Source organism: Garra rufa, chromosome 2 (genome assembly GCF_049309525.1).
Source record: "Garra rufa chromosome 2, GarRuf1.0, whole genome shotgun sequence".
In the NCBI taxonomy this organism is placed as follows: Eukaryota; Metazoa; Chordata; class Actinopteri; order Cypriniformes; family Cyprinidae; genus Garra; species Garra rufa.
Genome location: NC_133362.1, coordinates 70,418,653 through 70,439,934, shown reverse-complemented (window position 1 = coordinate 70,439,934; position 21,282 = coordinate 70,418,653).

Here is a 21,282-nt window from a genome sequence, read left to right as displayed (position 1 = left end):
AAACTGAGGGAACGAATTGCAAAACCGTCCCCACGGATTAATTATTTTTCTTCTACAGGTGACGTAAGGGGCTCCGTAAAAAAGTGATTCAAGCAAAAGACAAAATAAAAACATGAAAATTATTCTCACAAAAATGTTTGCTTTCTCAAAACACAAACATGTACGATCACGCTTGCGTGCGTATAATTGTAGCGCAATTTGTGCTGAATAAAGTATAATCATAAACATAAATATGTTTTAAGGTGCTGGAAACACACAAATGTCAGGGTAGGACAAAACATCAGTAGAGTTACCAAAGCCCCTCAGACCCCAGAGGGTTAAAAAAGATGGTAATACATATATAATTATACAAGGCATCAAAGTAACAAACATGTCACTATAGCAAAACAAATCATACTTCTTAAACATGTATTCAACATTTAAGTTTATTGAACACATAGCTCACTTTTTTAAAGATGATCTTCATGTTTATAAAAATAACCTTTACAATACTTTTAGACAATCATAAATATAAAACATAGTAACAAATGTTACTAGAGCAAAACAAATCATTATACAACGTTCATTTTATATTTTTAAGTTTATTGAAGTTATAAATCATCAAAGTAACAAACATGTAACTAAAGCTAAACAAATAATTCATTGTACATCTCAAACAAGTTTTCAACATTTAAGTTTATTGAAATTATAAAACATTTGATTCACTTATTTTAAGACGATCTCCATGTTTATTAAAATTAACATTCACAATACTTTCAGGTGATCATAAATATAAAACATTGAAACAAACATGTTACTACAGCTAAACAAATCATTCACCGTACATCTTAAACATCTTAAACAGGTATTCATCATTTTATTTAGGTTTTTGAACTTATAAAACACATCGTGCACTTCTTTTAAAGATGACAAAAAACATCTCCATGGCTTTTATAAAATTTATAAAAATCATAAAAATGGCTTACATTATGTTCTTCGAACACTGAAATCCATTCTGTGAATGAAATATTTGCAAAAATGTTTAAGTTGGAATATAAATAAAACTCTTTGGTCCTCCCAGGGATAAACTCCAATGTGAAACTGATGCTCCAGACCCCTCAAACAGACTGATAAGTGATGGTGATGAGTAAACCAGATGTTCTCCTTGAAAAGGAGTTTCGCTACACATAATGTCCGGTGGTTCTTGCTTAAATTTCAACTATAGAATATTTTGTATTAGATTTATTTCACACCATTCGCTTTAGATTCCTAAAGTTTCTTATTTTAATCATAATCATCAATGTCTATTCCCCTCACACACACTCCTTTTTGAGTTGTATCTTTTAGAAAATGTAATGGTTATTTTCAAAACAGGATCGTCACTTCCTGTTTGTCCTAGCGCGCACCTTGAGTTGAAGCTCCGTCGAGTCAAATTACAATTTTCTATTTTTAAACCTAAAAACAATTCTATACACCATCATTTTTGTTTTTCATAACATGTGAATATACCCGTCGTGTGGTACAACAAAAACAATTGGAACGCCTTGTTATCACTGGTTTTTATTTTTGTTTTCCCGAGTCTGCTACTAAGCTAGCTTATAACCGTTTAGCTTTGCCAGTGTGGTCGCGGCTAATCTTGCATACATTTGTTTATTCTCTAATCACAAACACTTTAACTGCTTACTCACTGTTACTTGCTTTAATGGCGAATTTGTGTCTACCTTTGAGTGCAGGTGAAGACACGTTCGAGCTGCACTCGGTTCTGATGGAGCTGGAGGCAGTGGAGAAGCAGATCCAGGAGCTTCAGGCGAGACAGATTGAGCTGCGAATCCGAAAGGATTTACTCGAATCTTTCCGGGTAAGTGTACAGCTCGATCCTAACACTCCCATAACCTCTACTCCGTGTGATTCTCTGCCCAGATCCGCCGCACCCAGGACGCGATCCTCCCAGATGTCGTTCACTCCGGCGTCGGGACACCACGGACCCTGGGTGCAGCAGCAGAGGAAAGTGCGAGCCAGACCCCGAGCCAGGACCTCTCCCCCTCCGCAGCCCCCGGTCTTCGAGATCTCCACCCGGAACCGCTTCGCTCCCCTCCGCGAGACGGAACGCGACGCTGTGATCGTTGGAGACTCCATCGTCCGGTACGTTCGTGCTAACTTAGCTAACGGTAAAGTGCACACTCGTTGTCTCCTAGGTGCTCGCATTCTTGATGTCTCTTCACAGATACCTGCCATCCTGAAGGACGATGTGAGCGTCGGTGCAAGCGTCCTGCACGCTGGGGTGAACGACGTCAAAGTGCGGCAGACGGAGGTCCTGAAGAGGGATTTCGCGAGCCTGATCGAGACGGTACGCAGCACAGCGCCCGCGACGAGAATCATCGTGTCAGGACCGCTTCCCATGTATCGACGTGGACACGAAAGGTTCAGTAGACTTTTTGGCTGTTGTCATGGTGTAAGAACAGAAACTGCTCTTTGTTAATAATTGGAATCTTTTCTGGGAGCACCCTAGGCTTTACCGCGCTGATGGCCTGCACCCCAGCAGAGTCGGAGCAGAACTCCTGTCGGACAACATCTCCAGGACGCTGCGCTCCATTTGACTAGTAAGCAATTCTTCAAATAGTTGCGTTGATGGCTTTTTTTATGCACATTTAAACGATAGTATAGGTGCTGTCCAACCTATAAAGACTGTGTCTGTTCCTCGAATAGTGAGGTCAAAACAAAAATTTAATGCAGGATCTAGAACAAATCTAATCTTGATTAGACCAAAAAAATGCACAATAAATGAACAAAATCAATTTTTAAAGCTTGGGCTCCTAAACGTTAGATCACTCGCACCCAAAGCACTTATTGTAAATGAAATAACCACAGATAACAGTTTTGATGTACTCTGCTTGACTGAAACTTGGCTAAAACCAAACGATTATATTATAATGAGTCTACTCCACCAAACTACTGTTATAAGCATGAACCCCGTCAGATTGGTCGTGTAGGTGGTGTAGCAAGAATTTATAGTGATATTTTCAATGTTACTCAGAAAACAGGGTACAGGTTTAATTCATTTGAAGTACTCCTACTTAATGTCACTCTGTCGGATATGCAAAATAAACCTCTCCTATCTCTTGCTCTGGCTACTGTGGATAGACCTCCAGGGCCATATACAGATTTCCTAAAAGAATTTGCAGATTTCCTTTCTGACCTATTGGTTAATTTTGATAAAGCATTAGTTGTTGGAGATTTTAACATTCATGTTGATAATACAAATGATGCGTTAGGACTTGCGTTTACTGACCTGTTAAACTCTTTTGGAGTCAAACAAAACGTCACTGGGCCCACTCATCGTTTTAATCATACACTAGATCTAATTATATCGCACAGACTTGATCTTACTGATATAGATATCGTACCTCAAAGCGACGATGTTACTGATCATTTCCTCGTATCGTGCATGCTGCGTATCACTGATGTTAACTATATGGCTCCGCGTTATCGTCTGGGCAGAACTATTGTTCTTGCTACCAAAGATAGATTCAAAAATAACCTGCCTGATTTATCTCAACTGCTCTGTGCACCCATAAATAAACATGAACTAGACAAAATGATTAGTAACATAGGCACTATCTTCTCTAACACATTAGAAGCTGTTGCCCCAATCAAGCTAAAAAAGGTTAGAGAAAAACGTACTGCGCCGTGGTACAACAGTAATACCCATTCTCTCAAAAAAGAAACTCGTAATCTTGAGCGTAAATGGAGAAAAACTAACTTAGAAGTTTTTAAAATTGCATGGAAAAACAGTATGTCCAGCTATAGACGGGCTTTAAAACCTGCTAAAGCCGAGTATATCCACCAACTCATAGAAAAAAACCAAAACAATCCAAGGTTTTTATTTAGCACAGTGGTTAGATTAACAAATAACCAAACACCTCCTGACCTGAATATTCCTGCACAGTTTAATAGTAAGGTCTTTATGAATTTCTTTACTGATAAAATAGACAACATTAGAAATACAATAACTAATATAGATAATACAGCAACTGATACTTCAACATTAGTCATTACACCCAAAGAAAAACTTCAGTGCTTTACAACTATAGAAAAGAAAGATTTAAATAAATTTATCACCACATCTAAACCAACAACATGCCTATTAGATCCTGTACCCACTAAATTACTAAAAGAGTTGTTACCTGTTGCAGAAGTACCGCTTCTTAATATTGTTAACTCATCGTTATCTTTAGGTCATGTCCCAAAACCATTCAAACTAGCGGTTATTAAGCCTCTTATTAAGAAACCACAGCTAGACCCTAGTGAACTGGCAAATTACAGACCCATTTCTAATCTTCCATTTATGTCTAAAATTCTAGAAAAAGTTGTGTCTGCTCAATTGTGCTCCTTCTTGCAAAATAATAATATATTTGAAGAATTTCAGTCAGGTTTCAGGCCCCATCATAGCACAGGAACTGCACTTGTAAAAATCACAAACGACTTGCTACTTGCGTCCGATCAAGGCTGCGTCTCATTGCTAGTTTTACTTGATCTTAGTGCTGCGTTCGACACTATAGATCATGAAATACTCATAGATCGATTACAAAACTAAACAGGTATTCAAGGGCAGGCTTTAGGATGGTTCAGATCATACCTGTCCGATCGCTACCACTTTGTTTATTTAAACGGGGAGTCATCGCAGCTAACACCAGTAAAGTATGGAGTGCCACAAGGATCTGTCCTAGGTCCCCTACTATTTTCAATTTACATGTTACCCCTCGGTAATATTATTAGGAAATATGGGATTAGTTTCCATTGTTATGCTGATGATACTCAACTATATATTTCAACAAGACCAGATGAAACCTCTAACTTAGCAAAGTTAACAGAGTGTGTTAAAAATGTGAAAGACTGGATGACCAATAATTTTCTACTGTTGAATTCAGATAAGACTGAGATATTACTTATTGGACCAAAAAACTGTACACAAAATCTCTTAAACTGCAACCTGCAACTAGATGGATGTACTGTTATTTCCTCTACAGTCAAAAATCTGGGTGTTATATTAGACAGCAACCTGTCTTTTGAAAATCATATTTCCTATGTTACAAAAACAGCATTCTTCCATCTTAGAAACATTGCTAAGCTACGGAACATGTTACCTGTTTCTGATGCAGAAAAGTTAGTTCATGCATTCATGACGTCTAGACTGGACTACTGTAATGCACTACTAGGTGGTTGTCCTGCTTCTTCAATAAATAAGCTACAGGTAGTCCAAAATGCAGCTGCTAGAGTCCTTACCAGGTCAAGAAAATATGATCATATTAACCCAATTTTATGGTCTCTGCACTGGCTACCTATTAGGTTCCGTATCACTTACAAAATCTTACTTCTTACCTATAAGGCCCTTAATGGTTTAGCTCCTGCATACCTAACTAGTCTCCTACTACGCTACAATCCCTCACGCTCCCTAAGGTCGCAAAACTCTGGACTACTCTGTACCTAGGATAGCAAAGTCCACTAAAGGAGGGAGAGCCTTTTCTCATTTGGCTCCCAAACTCTGGAATAGCCTTCCTGATAAAGTTCGGGGTTCAGACACACTTTCTATGTTTAAATCTAGATTAAAGACTCATCTCTTTAGCCAAGCATTCACATAATGTATCTCATAACGTTGTAATTTCAGTTACATCTGATCAAATGCACATTAATATTCTTCAACTTGGGCTAAACCATCATTTTTGTTTGGTCGGAAGTTGGAACAGCAGCTACGCTAATTATTTCTTTGTTTCTCTGTCTCTGCCACGGGATTTCTATCCCGTGTTAACTAGGATTTACACAAGATTCAGCCCGGATTCAGAAGAAGAGATGATGCCAACCCCTCAGAGGACCGCAGATAATGCCAGCCTTGAAACAACATACAGCACTACATAATTTTCCTACAAGTTGATTACAGCACATAACCATTGCAATTAGTGTTCATCATCTGTTTGATTACACAGTTACTGATTTAATATTTATATCATACGTACATCGACTCAACATACAGTATTCACCACTAATAAGCTACTAAATATATTGTAGTTGCCTAAAACTTTTGTACAGCTGCTCTGCAACAATTTGTATTGTAAAAAGCGCTATACAAATAAACTTGAATTGAATTGAATATCTACATGTTTTGATATTAAATGTTTTGTGCCATTAAACTGGGGTTAACTTTTATTTCTTTGTTTTTCCACTTTAGACCTAACAGCGCTGAAAGAGGAGAGAGAAGATCTAAATGAAACTGAAGAGAAAGTTCAGTTTGAGAATCTTCATGATTTTGTATCTGGAGAAAAATCTTTTTGTTCTTTAGAGTCTGAAAAAACTTCTAAACAAAAAAGAGCTCAAACTACAGGAACTATGAGTTATTTTTCTTGCGTTCAGTGTGAAAACAGTTTCTCTCAAAAAGGAAGAATTCACACTGGAGAGAAGCCTTATACCTGCCAACAGTGTGGAAAGAGTTTCACTCTAAAAGGACACCTTAACAGACACATGAAAGTTCACACTGGAGAGAAGCCTTACAGATGCAAACAGTGTGGAAAGAGTTTTGCTGAAGGTGGAAACCTTAAAATCCACCAGAAAATCCACACAATGGAGAACCCTTCTACATGCCAACAGTGTGGATAGAGTTTTAATCAAAAAGAAAGCCTTAAAGGAGCCGTATGTAGGATTGTGGCCAAAACTGGTACTGCAATCACTTTCAAAATACTGTAGAACAATGTATCCCCTCCCGCTCCCCCCTGACTCGAGGTTGCCAGCTAAGCTGCAGGAGTAGGCTGCTAGGAGCTTCCAACGGCAAGTGATGAGTCCTACACAGTAATTTGTTTTTCTTCTGTTAATTATGCTTATGCTTCACGAGAGATGTTTTGCGAAGTAATTATGTATCGCAGAAATGTACAGATGGCGATTAGCCAAATATTTCGTAAAGATGTAGGCTACTGTAATACCACATTTCAGTCGGAACATAGGTTGTTTTCATACCCTGCTAGTGGTGCGATATAAAGCTTTTTATGAACGCATTTAGCACGGCCGACCGCGGGAAATCCACTGTGTACGGAAGCAAAGTTAGCCAAACATAGATGAATCTAACCTGTCCAGGAGAAAACTACCAACGATGGCGTCGTCTGTCTTCAAATTCTTCTCCGTTTTCAGCCGTCTCCGTCTTTCAAAGGCATCTCCTATACAAATCCTTGTTTTATTTCGGACTTTGTCACGACGTATTTCGGATTCATAATGAGGTCTTTTACGTTTCGTAACGTTATACATGTTTTATCCGACACGCTCGTATAGCCGCAGCTGTAACAGAGCTGGCAACCCGGATCAAGAAACTCTACTGACTTCGTGATTGGTAGATAGCTGGAGGGTGGAGCCTCAGACCAAAACACAAAATGACAACAATAACATCAGTTGTGGGCTGCAACTCTCACTTTTAAATGACAATATCCTGGCCGGACCACTGTTGTCAGTGATATAAGTATTTGAAATGAACATGATTTCTTAATGTCTAGTGACATGTCAGGGCCATTTTATGATTAACTGACATAAATTTCTTACATACAGTTCCTTTAACAGACACATGAGAGTCCACACAGGAGAGAAGCCTTACTCATGCAAACTGTGTGGAAAAAGTTTCAGTGAAAAAGGAACCCTTAACAAGCACATGAGAGTTCATACTGGAGAGAAGCCTTACTCATGCTCTCAGTGTGGAAACTGTTTTAGTCTAAAAGGAAGCCTTGACAGGCACATGAAAATTCATAATAGAGAGTAGCCTAACAGATCCCCTTAGTGTAGAAAGAGTTTCAAACAAAATGTATATAATGGAACATTCTATTTCACATCTTAAAGCATTATGTTTTGTCCATAGTACACTAAAGTCAACACAATATAGCTAGTTGACACTGTAATGCATAAAAGACCAAGTAATAATTAGGAATATGGACAATGCGTTTGCTCTGTCTACAATGTAAGAACTTCACATTTGTATATCATGAATTGAAAAGAGATCTCACAGGAAGTGCAGTTTTTTGGTTGAAACACATTAAAGGACATTGTTAGCATTTTTAACATCACTGTTTTGGGTTACAACTACAACCCTTGTTCCCTGAGAAAGAGAAGGAGACACAAGGACATACAGAGACAGGCTCCTCCCAGGATCCATTCTTCTCCTTCTGTTGTTCCATCAGAGCAAGGATGCGCCTTCCAGAAGGGGGATGATATGCCAGGAATATGGACCTGTTTCTGTTTCTGTGTGCCCTTTTTTGGTCCTGTTCCTTTTCTTTAGTCCAGTTCCTCATTCTGTGCACCTGTGTTCCCAGTTACCCCTTGAATTAAAATCAAAGTCTGTGCATTCTGTCTCTGTTGGGTCTCTATCGTCCAATATGTGTGTCTTCCCTGTTCAAGTATTGGAGCAATTTAACATTTTATTAAGCACTGTCACCCTGTCTATAACATCTCCACAATTTACCCTGACTCCGATGCTGGATGGCGTTTGTCCCGATGGAGCCGAAATGTGTGTGCTGTCCCTGGCTGTCGGTGGGGATCGCCTGGGGTGGTGCGGGGGGGGGACGGGACTGGTCCGTCCATGGAGACGCGGCGCTGGCTAATGAATCAACAGGTGAACTTGGGCAGTGGCTGAAGTTACCAATTTTGGACAAAGTGGAAAATGCAGAGCTGTGCTGTCTAGCAGGAGTAAAGGCAGTGGCAGTACAGGTCCTTTAAAAAAAAATTAGCATATTGTGATAAAGTTCATTATTTTCTGTAATGTACTGATAAACATTAGACTTTAACATATTTTAGATTCATTAAACACAACTGAAGTAGTTTAAGCCTTTTATTGTTTTAATATTGATGATTTTGGCATATAGCTTATGAAAACCCAAAATTCTTATCTCAAAAAATTAGCATATCATGAAAAGGTTCTCTAAACGAGCTATTAACCTAATCATCTGAATCAACTAATTAACTCTAAACACCTGCGAAAGATTCCTGAGGCTTTTGAAAAATCCCAGCCTGGTTCATTACTCAAAACCGCAATCATGGGTAAGACTGCCGACCTGACTGCTGTCCAGAAGGCCATCATTGACACCCTCAAGCAAGAGGGACCTGCAGAAGCAGTGGACTGAGTCTGGAGTAGAAACATCCAGAGCCACCGTGTACAGGCGTGTGCAAGAAATGGGCTACAGAGAAGCAGCACTGGACTGTTGCTCAGTGGTCCAAAGTTTTTTCATATGAAAGCAAATTTTGCATGTCATTTGGAAATCAAGGTGCCAGAGTCTGGAGGAAGACTGGGGAGAGGAAAATGCCAAAATGCCTGAAGTCCAGTGTCAAGTACCCACAGTCAGTGATGGTCTGGGGTGCCATGTCAGCTGCTGGTGTTGGTCCACTGTGTTTTATCAAGGGCAGGGTCAATTTAGCTAGCTATCAGGAGATTTTGAAGCACTTCATGCTTCCATCTGCTGAAAAGCTTTATGGAGATGAAGATTTCATTTTTCAGCACGACCTAGCACCTGCTCACAGTGCCAAAACCACTGGTAAATGGTTTACTGACCATGGTATTACTGTGCTCAATTGGCCTGCCAACTCTCCTGACCTGAACCCCATAGAGAATCTGTGGGATATTGTGAAGAGAAAGTTGAGAGACGCAAGACCCAACACTCTGAATGAGCTTAAGGCCGCTATCGAAGCATCCTGGGCCTCCATAACACCTCAGCAGTGCCACAGGCTGATAGCCTCCATGCCACGCCGCATTGAAGCAGTCATTTCTGCACAAGGATTCCTGACCAAGTTTTGAGTGCATAACTGAACATAATTATTTGAATGTTGACTTTTTTTGTATTAAAAACACTTTTCTTTTATTGCTTGGATGAAATATGCTAATTTTTTTAATTTGGGGGTTTTCATGAGCTGTATGCCAAAATCATCAATATTAAAACAATAAAAGGCTTGAACTACTTCAGTTGTGTGTAATGAATCTAAAATATATGAAAGTCTCATGTTTATCAGTACATTAAAGAAAATAATGAACTTTATCACAATATGCTAATTTTTTTGAAAAGGACCTGTAGTGTTTGATCAATCTGAGATCACTTACATGGACACTGAGGTGAGTTCTATGCCTCACATTAATCCTTATATGCCAGTTACAGTTAATTGTCATTACCGTAATGGCCCGTCTGCAATAATGGACAAATGCCAACAGAGTTTTACGAGGGCTAAAAGGCATGCAATAAATTAAATGCAATATTGAAACAGAAGAAGTCAAGACTCTTTCAAACTGTGAATCATGCTAAAGTCATCTGGAACTCTGGGAATAAATTTAAAGGAATACTGACATATAAATATAAGAAGTATATGACCAAAAATAGATCAGATACAGAATTTACTTATTGATTCCAATTTGGATTTTTTTTATGTATATCTGAGACTTGGTTGAATCATAATGTTCTTTGACCTAATTAATGTACCAGGATATACTTGTTATAGGAGAGATAGGGTCAGTGGAAGGGGTGGTGTTGTTTTTATTTATATAAGGGAGCATTTTAGATGTTTACAATTTGAATTGAAGGTGAACATGGAGTGCTTGGGATTAAATGTTATTCTTTCTCCAAATATGACATTTAATATAGTAGTGCTTTATAATCCTCCATGTCATGATGCAAAGTTTTATAATGAACTGAAGAATCTTCTTTCTACTCTTGATAACTGCTGTGAATGTATGATGTCTGGTGATTTTAATATTAATTGGATGGTCAGTGTTGGGGAGTAACTAGTTACATGTAACGCCGTTACGTAATTTAATTACAAAATAAATGTAACAGTAATTCGTTAAAGTTACTTAGAAAAATGTGTAATTAAATTACAGTTAGAAGATTACAAATGGGGTTCATCTAAAAATTTTCTTTAAAAATCTGGGATATGTTGAATAATATTAATCTGTTGCTTTGCCTGTTTTTGATATGCACGATGCCTTCTGCTAAGGCCATTTATTAAAGCGGTGCTATTCTGATGCTTTTGATTGGTTTGAATTTGGGGTGCACCACGTCTGCCAATTAGGTTAATCCTCTTTGTCAGCGCGTTCATCGTCCCCTTTGTGTGTTGGAGACCAATATTAAAAACATTCATAACAAATTAGCTAGCCTGCTAGCTGCCTTTACCAGACACACTTGTATTTATGAACCCTTTCACAAAAAAATCTAATTTTTTCTCCTTGAATAAGGTTGGTAATGTCAGATCTAACTTGCGATTTTATCAGATTAACCCATTTTAATTTTGAGTGTAATTTGTAAAATCAGTGTTTAGACTACTGCGTGATTTTCAGCTGAAACGTGACTAATGATTTGAAGGATGAAAATCCGCTGCAGTTTAGTTTATTTTTTGAATAATATAGATCTATTTTTCTCAAGGGCTTGAAACTTTTCTCTGTAATGATCGATGTTGACCTAACGTGCCACCTAGTGGACAAATCTCTCAATTAGTTTGTCCCATTTTGTTTTGCAAAATCGAGCTATTATCTAGTGAAGCGCCCCAGTTGGTCACTGAATCTAAGCAGTGTTTTAGATGAAATGTAACTTTATTTAAAAAAAAAAAAAAAAAAAACAATACCATGGATTTTATGACACAGCTTCAATGATGGAGTCTGTTTGGATTTGGCAGTATCTATTCTAGAATCTATTCTTTCTTCTGTTAGTGAGAAATAATTATTAGCCCTGTATGGTATAATGATTTCCCTTCACACATAGTGGTAAAAAAAATTATAATAGTATGCAGATTTGTAAATAAAAAATATTATATCAGTCAGAAGAAAAAAACGTGTTTTTACTACATTATTATAATCTAGAATTGTGTTTTCTCTTAAATATAACTAAAAATAATTATGTAGGAGCCATGTTCTCATTTAAGTTTATGAATTATCTATTATTTTAAATAGATAATTTAGATATTTAGAGAAATCTTTTTTTAAGATTTAAGTTTTTCAAGGCATTGTTACTTGCCAGTGTGTCCTGTCATAGCTATGCAAAATTTTGATTTTGTAACAACATTAAACAATTGTTTGTTATAAGGTCTGGTTTTGTGATGGCTGTACTTTAAAATTAAATTAATATAATCTTAATTCAAGTGATGAAAGATTTTGAAATTCTAACAGTAAACTACTGTAAGGTCACACCTGCTTGATATAAATGCTTGAAAATGATTTAGTTGAAAATATCCATTAGAAACTTAAAAGTAATCAAAAAGTAATCAGATGTAATCAGTTACTTTACTTTTCTAAAGTAATTGAAAAGGTACACTACTTATTACATTTTAAATAGGGTAATTTGTAATCTGTAATCTATTACATTTCCAAAGTAACCTCCCCAACACTGTGCATCAAATATAAAAAAAAAACATGCAAGACATGTTAAGTGGTAAAAAAATATGGCAGGTTAATTATTTTCTGCAGTAAATAAGTTTCTACTTGCAAAAATGTTCAAATAGATTTTCATGTAAAACTACAAAAACTGTGATTTATATAAAGGATGAAAGGAAAATGAACAACGATTTGTGGAAATTACATTTACATTTACATTTACATTTATTCATTTAGCCGACGCTTTTATCCAAAGCGACTTACAATTGGGAATACAACAAGTGATTCATCCTAAGGAGGCAGATCAACATAGGAAGTGTTCAAAAATACCATATGTCAGGCGTTGTTAGAAGAGTGCAGGCTAGAAGGAGAAGATCAAGAAAGAGAGGAAAAACAGGCTAGAAGGGATTTTTTTTTTTTTTATTGAGTCAGATAGTGTCGAAAAAGTTGGGTTTTCAGCAGTCGTTTGAAAGCTGTTAAGGAGTCTGCATTCCGGATAGGGGTGGGAAGATCATTCCACCAGGCAGGGACATTGAACAAGAATGTTCTGGACAGTGATTTAATACCTCTCTGTGGTGGTACAATGAGGCGTCTTTCACTAGAGGATCTCAGGCTTCTGGAAGGAGTGTAGATGTGTAGTAGTGAATGGAGGCATCAGTGTCTTGAATTTGATGCACGCTGTAACCGGTAGCCAGTGCAGGGATATGAAGAGAGGTGTAACATGGGCCTTTTTGGGCTCGTTGAAGACCAGTCGTGCTGCTGCATTCTGAATCATTTGTAGAGGCTTGATTGTACATGCTGGAAGACCAGCTAAAAGAGCATTGCAGTAGTCCATCCTGGAAATGACCAGGGCCTGGACGAGGAGTTGTGTAGCATGCTCTGTTAGAAAGGGCCTGATCTTTCTGATGTTGTACAATGCAAACCTGCAAGATCGAGCGGTCTTAGCTATGTGGTCTTTAAAAGTCAGTTGGTTGTCAAAGATAACACCCAGATTTCTGGCTGAAGTTGATGGGGTAATTGTTGATGAACCTAACTGGATGGAGAAGTCATGCTGTAACGATGGAGTGGCAGGAAAGATAAGGAGTTCCGTCTTTGCTAGATTGAGCTGTAGATGGTGTTCCTTCATCCATGCAGAGATATCCGCCAGGCAACCTGAGATCCGTTAAGCTACCGATGGATCGTCTGGTTTGAAAGAAAGATAGAGCTGTGTGTCATCAGCATAGCAATGGTAGGAGAAGCCATGTGCCTGTATGATGGGGCCCAGAGATGTAGTGTATATGGAGAAGAGGAGAGGTCCAAGAACTGAACCCTGAGGAACCCCAGTGACCAGTTGATGAGTTTTGGATACCTCGCCTCCCCAGGCCACTCTGAAAGACCTACCAGAGAGGTAGGATTTGAACCAGTGAAGTGAAGTCCCTGTAATACCCAGCATTGAGAGGGTGGACAGGAGGATCTGGTGATTCACAGTGTCAAAAGCTGCAGATAGGTCCAGCAAGATGAGTACCGATGATTTGGACTCAGCTTTTGCCGTCCGCAAGGCTTCAGTGACAGACGGTAGCGCAGGCTCAGTTGAATGGCCGCTTCTGAACCCTGATTGGTTAGAGTCCAGTAGATTGTTCTGTGAGAGGAATAAGGATAGCTGGTTGAAAACAGCCCGTTCCAGTGTTTTTGCTATGAATGGAAGGAGGGAGACAGGTCTGTAGTTGTCTATGAGTGAAGAGTTAAGTGTAGGTTTTTTGAGCAGCGGGGTTACCCGGGCCTGCTTAAATGTAGTGGGAAAAGTGCCTGTGAGAAGAGATGTGTTGATGATGTGTGTGAGCGCCGGTAGGATTGTAGGGGAGATTGCTTGGAGAAGGTGTGAGGGGATATGATCTAAAGGACATGTCGTCGGATGGCTGGAGAGGAAAAGTTTGGTTACTTCTGCCTCCGAGCAAGGACAGAAGGAGAAGTGGGGGGTTCCAGCCGTGATTGTGGTCAATTTTAGTTCCTGTATGTGTGGAGCTGAGAACTTATTATTGATCGATGTAGTTTTGCCTGTGAAAAATGTGGCAAAATCATCAGCTGTTATAGAAGTTGTGGGAGGTGGTGGAGGGGGACAAAGCAGTGTATTAAATGTTTTGAAAAGGTTGCGTGCGTCCGGGGAATTGTTGATCCTGTTGTGGAAGTATGAAGATTTGGCTGTATGTACTTGGGTAGCGAAAGATGAGAGCATAGACCGATACATACTGAGGTCGGATGGATCCTTAGATTTGTGCCATTTTCTCTCGGCTGCCCTAAGTTTGGAACGATGCTCACGAAGAACATCGGATAACCAAGGGGTTGTCGGAGCAGATCGTGCTGGCCTGGAGGAGAGAGGGCATATAGCATCTAGACAGGAGGTAAGAGTGGAGCATAAGGTGTCAGTTGCTGCATTAGTGTCCAGGGATGAGAAGTGAGTAGGAGAGGGAAGGGAGGAGGATACTAAAGAAGAAAGATGGGAGTGTGAGAGAGAGCGTAGGTTTCTTCTGAAAGTAACAGGTAGAGGGGTTGGGAGTGCACAAGTAGCAAGATGTAGGTCAAATGTAATGAAGAAGTGGTCAGAGATGTGTAGGGGTTTGACCACAATGTTGTCTGAAATACAATTTCGCATGTAAATGAGATCAAGTTGGTTGCCAGATTTATGAGTGCATGTAGTGATAACACGTTGTAGATCAAATGAAGCTAGAAGTGAATTGAAGTCAGCAGCATAGGGTTTGTGAGTTCAAATGTCTCGCCCGCACGCAAAATGGCTCAATCGAAACTCAAAAAGCAACAGCTTCGCACTTGTAATAGCTCCAGAAGGGAACGATATAAAAAAAACAAAAGCTTCCCTTGGAGCGTACTCTCAGTTATCAATTTTAATGATTGCAATAAAAACTAGAATTTAAAGCAAAACAATCGCAGGACAAATAACAGAAGAACACTCCTTTTCTAACAGTGAATAGATGTAAATAAAACAAACGAATAACTAAATAGAACAACAGAGTACTTTAAGAAGCAGCTCAAAATTAATATTAACGAATAAGTGAATAGAAACTACAGAGTGCGTTTTAGAAGCTGCTCAAATTTAATATTAACCAATAAGTAAATAGAAACTATAGAGTGCGTTTTAGAAGCAGCTCAAATTTAATATTAACCAATAAGTAAATAGAAACTACAGAGTGCGTTTTAGAAGCTGCTCAAATTTAATATTAACCAATAAGTAAATAGAAACTACAGAGTGCGTTTTAGAAGCTGCTCAAATTTAATATTAACCAATAAGTAAATAGAAACTATAGAGTGCGTTTTAGAAGCAGCTCAAATTTAATATTAACCAATAAGTAAATAGAAACTACAGAGTGCGTTTTAGAAGCTGCTCAAATTTAAGATTAACCAAGAAGTAAATAGAAACTACAGAGTGCGTTTTAGAAGCTGCTCAAATTTAATATTAACCAATAAGTAAATAGAAACTACAGAGTGCGTTTTAGAAGCAGCTCAAATTTAATATTAACCAATAAGTAAATAGAAACTACAGAGTGCGTTTTAGAAGCAGCTCAAATTTAATATTAACCAATAAGTAAGTAGAAACTACAGAGTGCGTTTTAGAAGCTGCTCAAATTTAATATTAACCAATAAGTGAATAGAAACTACAGAGTGCTTAAAAGAACAGCGGCTTAAAATTAATACTTAGGAATAAGTAATTAAACAGAAACAACAAAGTGCTTTTAGCAGCAACTCTAAGTAACGACCGCCTAGCGAAATAGTATTAAAGTAGACACTTACGCGCCGTCGTTCTTTCTCGTCTGAGGACTGAACTCACTTTAAATTAAAAACTAGTTATATAATAATTACCTGAAATAATAAATGATTAACATACATTCAGAAAAGAATCACTCAGCCATGACTGAAATAACAGGGACTGAATACTTGGAATACTGAATGATGAAACAACATTTTTGCAAAAATATCGAAAATAAAAACTCAGTCAGGTCACTTATGACATATGACAATAAAAGGTTGTCTTACTTTATTCATTATTCTTTTCTCTGAGTACACAGTTTTATTTTAATTTAATGTTTTTGAATAAAATCATGAAGTTCTGAATAAAAAAGATTAGTAGAAAATGATTAGTGTTTCTTATTTCTGATAAAAAACTAGGGTAGTCTTAAAGTATAAAAACAATATTTGATTCAAATTCACAGAAATATCGACGCAAATAAACAAAGAGCTTGTTACTGCATCAACAAAAAACTAGGAAACAAATTGTATGGGTCTAACAATTACAGTTGAATGTTAAACAAATTTCAATGAGAAAGAACGCAATTGTGGAAAACGGTACAATTGTTCTGGTTTTAAAGTGTAACGCTATGAAAAACTTTAGCGACGTTTCGCACACAAATAAGGTCAAGATATCTAGCAATTGTAGGCATGCTCTGAACTCTGTACTTAGCAGGGATCTGTTGTGTTGCTAGGGTATACACTGTCATTATGAATATTTGTACTTTTATATTCATTTCAAGGTTTTAATGAACACTGCTACAGAGCTTGTCCTAGCGGCATTTAATGCAATATTTTATCAAAAGTTGACACGGTGGACTGTTTGAGTGCTGTTCGTGTCTGTCACATTTTAGTTTTCATTGCTGCCTACCCTAAACTACCCAAAACCTGTAACTCTACCGTAATGATTTAAAATACATATAAATGTAATGTCTGTCACTTTTGTAACAGACTTAAAACAAATATTTAAGCTAAACAAACATGTACAATCGTGAAACATTAAGAGAACTAAGATATGGTAAAAATTGTTTGCCGCATGTTTTCATAAAAAGACCAGATTACTAAGATATGGTGACAAAAACATGACCACATGACAACACATAGCTACAGTTGCCTGTGTTTCCTGGAACAAAAACTAAAACCCTGTCCTAAAAGAATCATCCTTTTCGCTCAAAACAAGTGTGATTTATTTATTAATGGAATGTTTAGAGATGCTTACAAAAACAATAGTGTTACCACACCATCTTCAACTTGTAACGTGTAACTTTGTGTTTTCAAATGAGATTACATGCAGCAGAGGAAGACTGAGGCCTTTTGTCTCTTGACTGCCTCGTAGACAGACTGGGGAAAAAAGCATTTTTCTAAAGTAAATTTCATTTAATTCTCATATACTGTGCTTGTTCTAGTTTTCCTGTCTGAGACTAGTCTGAGAATAGTCTTCGTCTAAAACAATGAGAAAAGGTGTACAGCTATAGTGGGGGGACAATCCGAGTCAATATAAAAATCAGTTTACAAGAGAGGATTTCAGTATTAGGTATTTGCTGATACATATTTCTTGCATAAATGTCTTTATCCTTTTCAAGGGGATGTAGTATAATGTTATGTTTCTTAATTGTAATCACGTTACACCAAGGTGACATAGTACCCCTGGCAAATCTTACAAAGGCTACTTAGACAGAAAAAAAAGGTAGACGCTATTGCACATGGCCGATGGTTAGTACTCGTAGGTTTACTCCTTCAAGCGGTAATGTTGAAATAAATGAGAACAACAAATAAAGCATGAACATTGTCTTCAGCTATCTGAACAAGAGGTCATGTTATAGTGGCATGAGAAAATAAAATTATTTATAACGTTTCATAAAAATATACCCAAACGATCACAAATGAACTTTCTGTTTTCATACGGTAATTTTCCTGGTGATTTGGGCTCTTGAGTTATATAGGGTGTTTTGTGTGCACCAATTTCTTTGTTTTGTGTCTCAAGTGTTAAACTTTACTGATCCTGCAGCCTTGAGCACAATGGCAAGATATGTTTCAGTTATAATAGTAGTAAAAAACACTGAACCTTTACTTTTTGTGTTGACGGTTCATCGGATTATTATGGAGAAAACATCCTAAAAGTAATACTCATTTAGTCAACCACTCTCAGGTAGAGAGTGATTTTCTGAATTTCAATTTATTTATAATCACTGAATGTTGACGGCTTACATAGAGAAGGTCTCGTCTAAAGTCATATACAATCCAACAAACAAGATGTGAACAGATTTGTCCTGATTTCTGTAATCTGTATGCATTATGAGGCCTTTCTTACATGATGTGTAACTGGTTTTATTGAATTTAGGTTGTTGCTTACGGTTTGTATAATAGACGATAAGGTTGACTCTATTACTCTAAATTGGCCATAAACAGTTGAAACAAGCTCTACTGATACAATTAGAAAAAGCTATATGTTGTAAAATATGTTGAAGGATTAACATATCTCACCCGGTTCCCCGGCGTTGGAACCTAAGAGTAAAATTTTAAATGTTAAGAAGTAGGTATAATCTGACTTTGATGAAAACATCACTTTCCTAAACAACATTGTGTCTAACTTACACGGTAGCATGATTGCCGTTTTATCGCGAACAGTGTTGACCGCACATTTATCAGACTGATAAAGTACCAGGTGTAAAAATTTGAATTTAAGTATGTGTGTTAAATAATTGAATAAACAAATTAAAACAGTGTATAATGGTGTTGTGTTTTGCGATTACAGTCAAGCGTTCATGAGACGGGCTGTGGAGATTTCTCCTTACAACGTGAGTCTCGTATGTGTCAGAATGACTTTTTCAGAGCAACTGTATATTCTCAGGAGACCCCCAGAAAACACTCCTCACATGTGTTGTGTCATTCACGCAAAAAGTCAGTGGGTATTCGAAGAATGCATGTCTACGTAACATGAGATGTCTTTGGTGGTGTCTTTTCTCATATGTAGTAACATCCTTATGGCCCAAAATTGGGTAAAGCTCTCAATTCAAAGACATGACCATCAACATATGCTGACTGTCTACATATATTTTAGAGTAGATGAAGAATAGTGTATTTTCAGTGAAGGCTAATTATCCCCGATATTTATTATGCTGATAAAGATCCTTCAGAAAAGTATGAGTACAGCAATAATGATATTCAGATATTGGGCTCCAGATTTATATTTCTATATTTTTTATTTATATAACCTTAAAAGCAGCAACATGTTTTTGAAATAAAATAACCATCACATTTTCTAAAAGATACAACTCAAAAAGAAGTGTGTGTGAGGGGGATATACATTGAAGTTTATGATTAAAATAAGAAACTTTAGCCATCTAAAGCGAATGGTGTGAAATAAATCTAATACAAATTATTCTTTAGTTGAAATTTAAGTTTGTCTGTAGGGAAACTCCTTTTCAAGGAGAACATGTGGTTTACTCATCACCATCACGAATCAGTCTGTTTGAAGGGTCTGGAGCATCAGTTTCACATTGGAGTTTATCCCTGGGAGGACCATAGAGTTTTATTTATATTCCAACTGAAACATTTTTGCAAATATTTCATTCACAGAATGGATTTCAATGTTCGAAGAACATAATGTAAGCCATTTTTATGATTTTTATAAATTTTATAAAAGCCATGGAGATGTTTTTTGTTATCTTTAAAAGAAGTGCATGATGTGTTTTATAAGTTCAAAAACGTAAATAAAATGTTGAATTCTTGTTTAAGATGTTTAAGATGTACAGTGAATGATTTCTTTAGCTGTAGTAACATGTTTGTTTTATATTTATGATCACCTGAAAGTATTGCAAATGTTAATTTTAATAACCATGGAGATCGTCTTTAAAAAAGTGCAAGATGTGTTTTATAAGTTCAATAAACTTAAATGTTGAATACTTGTTTGAGATGTACAATGAATTATTTGTTTAGCTTTAGTAACTTGTTTGTTACTATGTTTTATCACTTCAATAAACTTAAAAATATAAATTGAATGTGGTATAATGATTTGTTTTGCTGTAGTAACATGTTTGTTACTATGTTTTATAACTTCAATAAACTTAAAAATATAAAATAAACGTTGAATAATGATTTGTTTTGCTGTAGTAACCTGTTTGTTACGATGTTTTAAATGTATGATCGCCTAAAAGTATTTTAAAGGTTTATTTTTTATAAACATGAAGATCATCTTTAAAATAAGTGAATTATGTGATCAATAAACTTAAATGCTGAATACATGTTTAAGATGAACAATGAATGATTTGTTTCGATGTAGTAACATGTTTGTTACTTTGATGCCATGTATAATTATATATATATATATATATATATATATATATATATATATATATATATATATATATATATATATATATATATAACCATCTTTTTTTAACCCTCATGGGGTCTGAGGGGGTTTGCAGCCGCTGCTGATGTTTTGTCCTACCCTGACATTTGTGTGATTCCAGTACCTTAAAACATATTTATGGTTATGATTATGCTTTATTCCGCACAAATTGCGCTACAATAATACGCACGCAAGCGTGATCGTACATGTTTGCGTATTGAGAAAACAAAATACTTGTTTAAAATTTTAGTGACAATATTGTTTTACATGTTTTTAATTTGTCTTTTGCTTGTGTTTTGTGTTTGAGTTTGTGTCGTGTTTGCTTTTTAGTTTTTAGTTTGCATGTTTGTTTGTGTTTTGTGTTTGCTTTTTGTGTTTTATTTTTCATGTTTGTTTGTGTGAGTGTTTGTGCTTAAGTCACTTTTTAGGTTGAAATGTTTATAGGACTTATCAGATCACAAATTTGTATAAACATTTGAATATTAAATTGATACAACAACGTAAATGTGATTTATGATGAAATGTCTTGAGTCCTACTATAATAATTTAAATGACTTACAATATTTTATTACAAATGGAAGTGTGTTGAACTTTTTGTGTGACGGGTAGGTGTTCACTTTGTAGAGTACAAAAGCTTTATAAAAATATAGTAAATAATATTTATTAAAAAAATATAGAAATATAGAAAGTTTACTGTGATTGGGTAGGTTAAGGGTTGATACGGTTTCAAATTGACATGTCCATGCATGTCCAGGTCCTCTGACATGCCCAGACATGTCCAGGCATAATCCATATGTTTTGGTCTGTT